This window comes from Narcine bancroftii, chromosome 3 (genome assembly GCF_036971445.1).
Source record: "Narcine bancroftii isolate sNarBan1 chromosome 3, sNarBan1.hap1, whole genome shotgun sequence".
Lineage (NCBI taxonomy): Eukaryota > Metazoa > Chordata > Chondrichthyes > Torpediniformes > Narcinidae > Narcine > Narcine bancroftii.
In genome coordinates, this window is record NC_091471.1 from 334,754,910 (window position 1) to 334,762,907 (window position 7,998).

General features: G+C 46.8%; 1 protein-coding gene across 1 annotated transcript in view; it reads right to left on the reverse strand.

Moving 5' to 3' along the window:
• Positions 1 to 7,998, reverse strand: part of acsf2 (acyl-CoA synthetase family member 2) — a 178,662-nt gene that overhangs the window by 36,055 nt on the left and 134,609 nt on the right. The window lies entirely within an intron of this gene.

Consider the following 7,998-nt stretch of genomic DNA (forward strand, 5'->3'; position numbering starts at 1 on the left):
CCCTCCACAACACCACCAACTTTCATGTTATCTGCAAACTTACCAACCCACCCCTCCACTTCATCATCCAGGTCATTGATTTTAAAAAAATCACAAAGAGGAGGGGTCCCAGAACAGATCCCTGTGGAACACACTGATCACTGATCTCTATGCAGAACACAAACCATCCACAACCACCCTCTGCCTTCTCTGTAGCCACATAGCAAGGCCTCATTGGATTCCATGTATCCTTACTTTCTGAATGAGCCTTGCAAGGGGAACATTATTAAATGCTGTACTGAAATTCATACACACTACATCTACTGCTCTACCTTCATCAATGTTCTTTGTTACATCCTCAAGGAATTCAATTAGGCTCATAAAGACACAACCTTTCCCTGACGAAGCCATGCTGACCATCCCTAATCAGATTATGCCCCTCTAAAGGCTGTAAATCCTGTCTCTCAGGATCTTCTCTAACAGGTTCCCCACCACTGAAGTAAGACTCTGGTCTATAATTTCTTGCTCCCTTTCTTGAACAGGGTAACAACATTTACAACCCTCCAATCCATCAGTATTTCTGTCCCCAGTGATGGTGTGAAGATGATTGCCAGTGGCTTAGCAATCTCTCCCTCACTTCTCACAGTACCTTTGGGTAAATCTGGTCCTGATGACTTATCTAACTTCATGCCTTTCAAAAACTCCAATACACCCTCTTTCTTAATTTCACCATGCTTAAGCATTTCTGTCATCTTTAAGTCATCCTCACAATTGTCGAGGTCCTTTCTCTGGTGAATACTGAAGCAAAGATTCATTAATAACCTCCGCTACCACCTCCGACTCTATGCACACATTTTCACTTTCACCCCTGATGGGACCTATCATCGCACAACTCATCCTCTTGTCTTCACATACTTGTGGAATGCCTTAATCATGCTCAGCAAGGCCTTCTCATGGCCCCTTCTAGCTCTTAAATTTAACATTAGACATACAGCCATTTTGAGCCAAGAGTCCATGCTGCCCAATTTACACCCCATTAATCTACCTGGTATGTTTTGAATGGTGGGAGGAAGCCAGAATCCCCGGAGAAAGCACATGCAGACACGGGGAGAACGTACAAACCCCTTACAGACAGTGCGGGAGTTATACCCTGGTCTAGACCCAATTGTTAGAGCTGTAAAGGCATTGCACTAACTGTGACGCCAACTGTTCCACTCTTCTAAGTCCTTTCTCAAGCTCTTTCCTGGCAAACTTATAATTCTCTACAGGTCTATCAGATCCAATCAGCTTAAACATCTCATAAGCTTTTATTTTCTTCTTAATTAAAATTTTCTACATCCATTGTACACCATGGTTCTTTCACCTTACCATCTGTTCTCTGCCTCAATGGAATATACCTGTGCAAAGCGTCTCTGAACATTTGCCACATTTCTGCTATGCTTTTCTCCAAATACATCTGCTCCTAATTTGTGTTCCAAGCTCCTGCCTAACAGCATCATATTTTCCCATACCCCAATTAAATGTCTAATCCTGTCCTTGGTAAAGGAAAGAGAGATGTGATAACTTTCACCGAAGCGTTTTCCCACAAAAATCTGACATCTCATTTAATTTCCCAGGTCACGTATAGCCTCTCCTCAACTTGGCCTATCTACCTATTGTGTAACAAATTCCACTCCCACCCTTCACTGTAAGACTTTGGATACCTCCCAGCCTGCACTGGGATGAAAGTCTGGTGCTTGTTTACATCGTACTGGAGCCTTTGCTATGTTTATCTGCATCAGAGACAGACACACACATCAAAAATGGACTTCCCAACTGGGAATACAGACCACAGGAAAGGTCTGAGTTTTACTGCCACTTTTATTCCCAAAATGTGGCAGGCTCCAACAGGGCTGCAGGTACGAAGTGTTGACTATGCATTCACCGTTGCTTGGACCTACAGCTGACACATGAATGTCAACCTTTTATGGTGACAATGTTGCTGGAATTGAGAGCTCTTGACATGCAGTGTTGACAATGGACCTTCTGTGAACAGTGGTACTCGATCAGCCCTTAGTGAACATCTTACTCTTTGGTGTCATCCTGTCAGCTCAGATGACACTCCTCCCCATCAACAACACCCTCATTTTTCATGTCATCGGTGAACTCGCCTTCATTGAGTCCATGCTGGCTCTATATAATTTCAAACTCACTGAATACCTCTGGCATTGCTTCCCAGGCACCCACCTCTCTCTGTGTAAAGCTCTTTCCACCGCTTACCTTAAACTGATATTTTCCGCCATTTTCTACTGTTCCCCTGACAATCCTGTCTAAGCCTCTCATAATCTTATATATCTCTATTAAGTCACCACATTTTTCATCACTCCAAAGAGAAAAGCCCTGGCTCTGTCAACCTTGCTTCATATGACATGCTCTCCAATCCAGACAACATCTGGGTAAATCTCCTCTGCACCCTCTCTACACTCTTCTTGCAATGAGGTGACTCGAACTACTCCAAATGCGGACTAACTAGACTATCTCCACCCTCCCTCGGACTTTCTCTCTCCTCCCCACCCTCTCACTCATATCTTATCACTTCACCCTCTCCATCCTTCTATTCTCCATATGCCCACCTTCTCTTTCTAACCCTCCTTGGATCATCTCTCCTGCCCATCTCCCTGTGCCTCTCCTCTACCTCTGCTCAATCTGCTCACCGTTTTCTAGACTGAGAATGACGTTGTTCAGTGAAGTTTGTTGAAACCCGTGTTAAGGCTTCAGTTGGCAGTTCAATGATGCAAGGTGTCGGGGCAGTGCTCTCTAAGCCTGTGGTTCAGCAGAAGCATTTGGCAGTCATCGGATACCCCATCGGATACCCCACTGATGCACAGTGGAAAGTGTATTGACTGATTGCATTACAGCCTTGTCTGGTGATTCAAGTGCCCAGGAACACACAAGGCTGCAGAAGGCAGCCAACATAGACGGGTCCATCACAGGCATCAGCCTCCCATCCATTGCAGACGTCTATGTCAATTGCTGCCTCAAGAATACAGCCAACATCATAAAGGATCCCCATCACTTTGGTCACAACCTCTTCTCATGCTACATTTGAGCAGAAGGTGCATAAGTCTGAAAACCAGCACTTCTAGGATTAAGAAATTTTCTTTCCAACATCTATCAGACTCTTCAATACTAATCAGGGACTGACCCAACTGTCTGCACTATTGCAATATGCTATTTTTTGCAATCGGATCAGTGTGAATTTTTATTATCCATCTATCTTATTCTCAATTTTAATTCAATTAAGATCATATTTGTAGGTTTTTTTTACAAAGTACCTGTTCAGCTGCAGCAAGTACAAATGTTGATGCCTGAGTACATTTAAGCAAAAGGTACAGAACCTCTAGGTTCAAGAACAGTTTATTTCCATCAGCTATAAGACACTGGACACCTTCCTTTAGTGTCCTAATCATAAACTACCTTTGCGCCAAGACTGACTCCAACTACTGGAATGTTTTTCCCTTGTTGTCCATTGACTTCAGGCTGACTATGCACCGAGTCATCACATTTGGTCAGGTGTAGGCAGAATGAACTAGTGAGGGTGGGACATTCTGGTCAGGGTGGGCAAGTTGGAGCTGAAGGGCCTGCTTCCAGGCTGTACAACTTGATGCTATCTTAATGTCAAGGGTGTCCTCACCTCTGGATTTCAGCTCTTCGGAGTGTGCTGTATAACTCTTCGACAAGCTGGAGGCAATACTACTTGGAAATCAGACTTCATTAAGTCTCCCAGGAGGCACCGAAGGTTCACCAGAGATTCCAGCATTGAGGCTTGTTTTGGCGTTAGGGACGACAATCTGAATCATCCGTGGATGGACGTGGCAGTCAGTCTTCCAGGCCTGCTCAAGGTTCCTGCATATTCAAGGGGGTATGAGTTTTGCAGGCTGATGCAGTGTTTTATTACCCATCCCTAATTGACCTTGAGATGGTAGTGGGGAGCTTCCCCCTTGAACTGCTGCAGTCATTGAGGGGTGGGCACAGTCAAGGAAGGAGATCCAGGATTTTGATCCAATCACTGTGAAGGAATGGCAATATAGGTCCAAGTCAGGAATGTATGTGGTTTGGAGGCAACTTCCAGGTAGTGGTGTTCCAGTGCTTTTGCTGCCCTTGTCCATCTAGTAGAGCTGGTGGGTTTGGAAGGTGCTGTGCAGTGCATGTTGCAGACAGTACAAAGTGAGTGAGTGGGTGGGGATGGGGTACCTGCCAATGGCTGCTGTGTCCCAGATGTTGTCAGGATTCTTGAGTGTTGTTGAAGCTGCCCTCACCCAGACAGGTGGCGAGTGTTCTGCCACACTCTTGACTCGAGCCCTGCAGATGTGGGCAGGCTTTGGGGAGTTACTCACCACAGGATCCCTCACCCCTGACCTGTTCGTGGCTACTCCAGTTTGGTTTCTGCTCAATGGGAACCTCCAGGATACTGAAAGTGGGGGATTAAGTGTTGGGAATGTTGTTGTAGGTCAAGGGTGATGGGTGGATTTTCTCTGTTGGAGGTGGTCATTGCCCAGCACTTGTGTGAATGTTACTTGCCACCCATTAGCCCAGGCCTGGATATTGTCCAGGACTTGCTGCACAGATGTGGACTACTTCACCATCTGAGCAGTCAGTAATAGTCCTGTGCAATCATCAGAAAATGTCCCCATTTATAAATTCAACATTAAAGCTGTCTCTCATGGAGCTATTCAAAGATGGAGGGGGATTCCCTCAGTATTTGTACATGGAATTGTTCAGCAAATAAATGGCCCTTTAGGTCCACATCGTCCATGCTACCTTGATGCCTGTCTACATTAACCCCATTCAGCTACATCAGTCCTGTATCCCTCTACTCCTTTTCCATCCTCGCACCTGTACATATGCCTTTTAAATTGTATCTGTCTACACTGCCTCTTCTCTTAGCTCGTTCCAGATACTCCCCACCCTCTTGTGTGAAAAGCATCCTCACATCCTTAATTTTCTCCCCACACACCTTAAATCTGTGCCCTATATAACTTGACTCTCCTGCTTGGCAGAAAAAAATGCTACCAATACAAATAAACTCCTGTAGGATCCCTGTAAGACCAAAGAGCTCCTTGTTGATTTTAAGAAGGGGAGGATGAGAGAGCACACACCTGTCTGCATTGATAGGATGGAGGTGGAGTGGATTAGTACCTTAAAGTTCCTGTGAGTCCACATAACAGAGGACCTTTCCTGGACCCAACACAGTGAAGATGGCACATCAATGCCTCTACTTTCTAAGAAGTCTGAGGAGACTTGGCATATTGTTGGATACTCTATTGAACTTCTACAAATGCATGGTGTAAAGTATTCTGATTGGTTGCATCACAACCTGGTTTGGTAATTCAGGTGCTCAGGAACACAGAAGGCTGCATAAGGTGGTAAACATAGCCAGGTGCATCACAGGCTCCGACTTCCAACCTACTGCAGACATCGATGTAAGGTGTTCCCGAAAGAAGGCGGCCAACATCATAAAGGACCCCCATCACTCTGGTCACAACCTTTTCTCACTGCTATTTACTCCATATGTCCTGCCAGAATTTAGGTTCCCAAATTGTGCCCCTCACAGTTGCCTAGATTAAATTCCATCTCCCCAACTTCCTAGTCCCTCTGTATCCTTGTTCGCTTTCGACAGCATCAATTTTTGTGTCATCATCAGATGAACTGATCAGACCCAACAGGAACTCACTGCCTGACCTACTAACATCCTCTGTTGCTTGGTCAAGAATCCAGCATCTGCAATGTTTGTGTTTCTCTTTTACTAATCAGACCAACTACATTTACATCCATGCCACTGGCACGTTACAAATCACAGGTGTCCTGTGCTACAACACTGGTTACCCTCTGCTTCCCATCACCAGGCCAATTTTTGATCCAGTTTGTCAACACACATCAGATCCATTGTGCTCTAACTTTCTGGAACAGCCGAGCATGCAAGACCTTGTCGAAAGCCTTGTTGGTCCATATAAATCACATTCACCACTCTGCCCTCATCAATTTCTAAGTTACCTCCTGAAAATTCCCAAATAGTGGGGCACTGCCTGCACTGCACAAGATCATGAAGACCTTTTCAAATCAGTCCCCGACTTGCCAGTGAACACAAGTTCATCTCCTCAGTCTCCACCAACCTCCCACCATGAACAAGAGGCTCAGAGGCCTGTAGTTTCCTGGCTTATGCCTTTCTGAACAGGGGACATTAGCTACCCTCCAATCTTCTAGAACCTCACCCACAGCCAATGAAGATGCAACAATCTTTTGTCAGAGCCCAGCAGTCTCCCTGCCTGGCACAGGAAGTATGGGAACTGTGACCTAGTGTGTCACAGAGCGTGTGGGACAGTGACCTAGTTTGTCACAGAGAGCGTGGGAACAGTGACCTGGTTTGTCAGAGAGAGCACAGACACCAAGGAAATGGGCAAATTTCTTAGCGGGGTAGATGGTGAACCATCAGGATTTCCACAGAGGGGCAGGATGGATTATCAGACTTTTGGTGGACAGTCAGTGCTTGTTTAGCTTCACCTGTCCTTGCCACACATAAAGAGCAGCTCAGTCTCATTGCTCAATGATCTATACTTGGTTCGGTGGGGATGTTTGCCGATAACTGCACCATATTCCTCTCAGCTGAAGAAGGGACCTACGCACACCAGGACCTGGGCAGAGCTCCTTGCAGGCAACACCAGAGCTACTAAAGTGCCAAGTGGGACCACCTTCACTAAAGGGGAGGCTGATCCCTCGGCTGGACATTACACTGGCAATGCCAGCTCTGAACATTCCGGAATGGTTGGAGCAGACACTGTGACTGGAAGGGCAGGTCAAAGACTGGAACCCTGTGGTGATCAAATGACTGACCAGTCCTGACTCTCGAAGGCCTTTCTATTGCCTCAAGGGGCAAGTCAAGAGCAGGCTGGAACACTGCTTGTCTGGGTGAGCTCAGCTCCAATCGGCAGGTTCCACACCACTCAGGCCACAGCTGACCCCCCCCCCCCCACCTTCAGAATGGATGGGGGTTAGGTGGCAACTCCTGAACTCTCTGCCACCGAGGAGTCCAAGGGCAGCAGCATCACCCCCTGCAGGTTCACCCACCCCCACCACCCCGATCTGAAACATGCCCTTTCATTGGCTTTGGTGAAACACCCACCTCCCTGTGACACCTTCCTGTGGGCATGGGCCAGTGGGCAGCAAATGGTTAACCACGACCCATCGCAGAAGCGGAGGAAAGGAACTCCCCACTAGCAGAGCCAAGGACATTAAACACTGAAGCGAAGGAAAAATATGAAATAATATCTTTGAAATGTGTTGTGGAAACATAACAGGAAAGTTTTGGAGGAGTTTACAATCCTCGCCCTTACATGTGACATGAGCCGTAGGCGATGCCGGTAGAGGACCCATGATTCGGAGCCGAACAGGAGTGTGGGTATGACAACGGCTCTGTATACGCTAATCTTTGTGAGGTTTTTCAGTTGGTTGTTTTTCCAGACTCTTTTGTGTAGTCTTCCAAAGGCGCTATTTGCCTTGGCGAGTCTGTTGTCTATCTCGTTGTCGATCCTTGCATCCGATGAAATGGTGCAGCCGAGATAGGTAAACTGGTTGACCGCTTTGAGTTTTGTGTGCCCGATGGAGATGTGGGGGGGCTGGTAGTCATGATGGGGAGCTGGCTGATGGAGGACCTCAGTTTTCTTCAGACTGACTTCCAGGCCAAACATTTTGGCAGTTTCCGCAAAACAGGACGTCAAGCGCTGAAGAGCTGGCTCTGAATGGGCAATTAAAGTGGCACCGTCTGCAAAGAGTAGTTCACGGACAAGTTGCTCTTACACCAGCGTTGTCTCTGCTCCATCCTCAACATTCATTGGAGCGACTTCATGTCCAACATCGAAGTACTCGAGATGGCAGAGGCCGACAGCATCGAATCCATGCTGCTGAAGATCCAACTGCGCTGGGTAGGTCATGTCTCCAGAATGGAGGACCATCGCCTCCCCAAGATCGTGTTATATGGTGAGC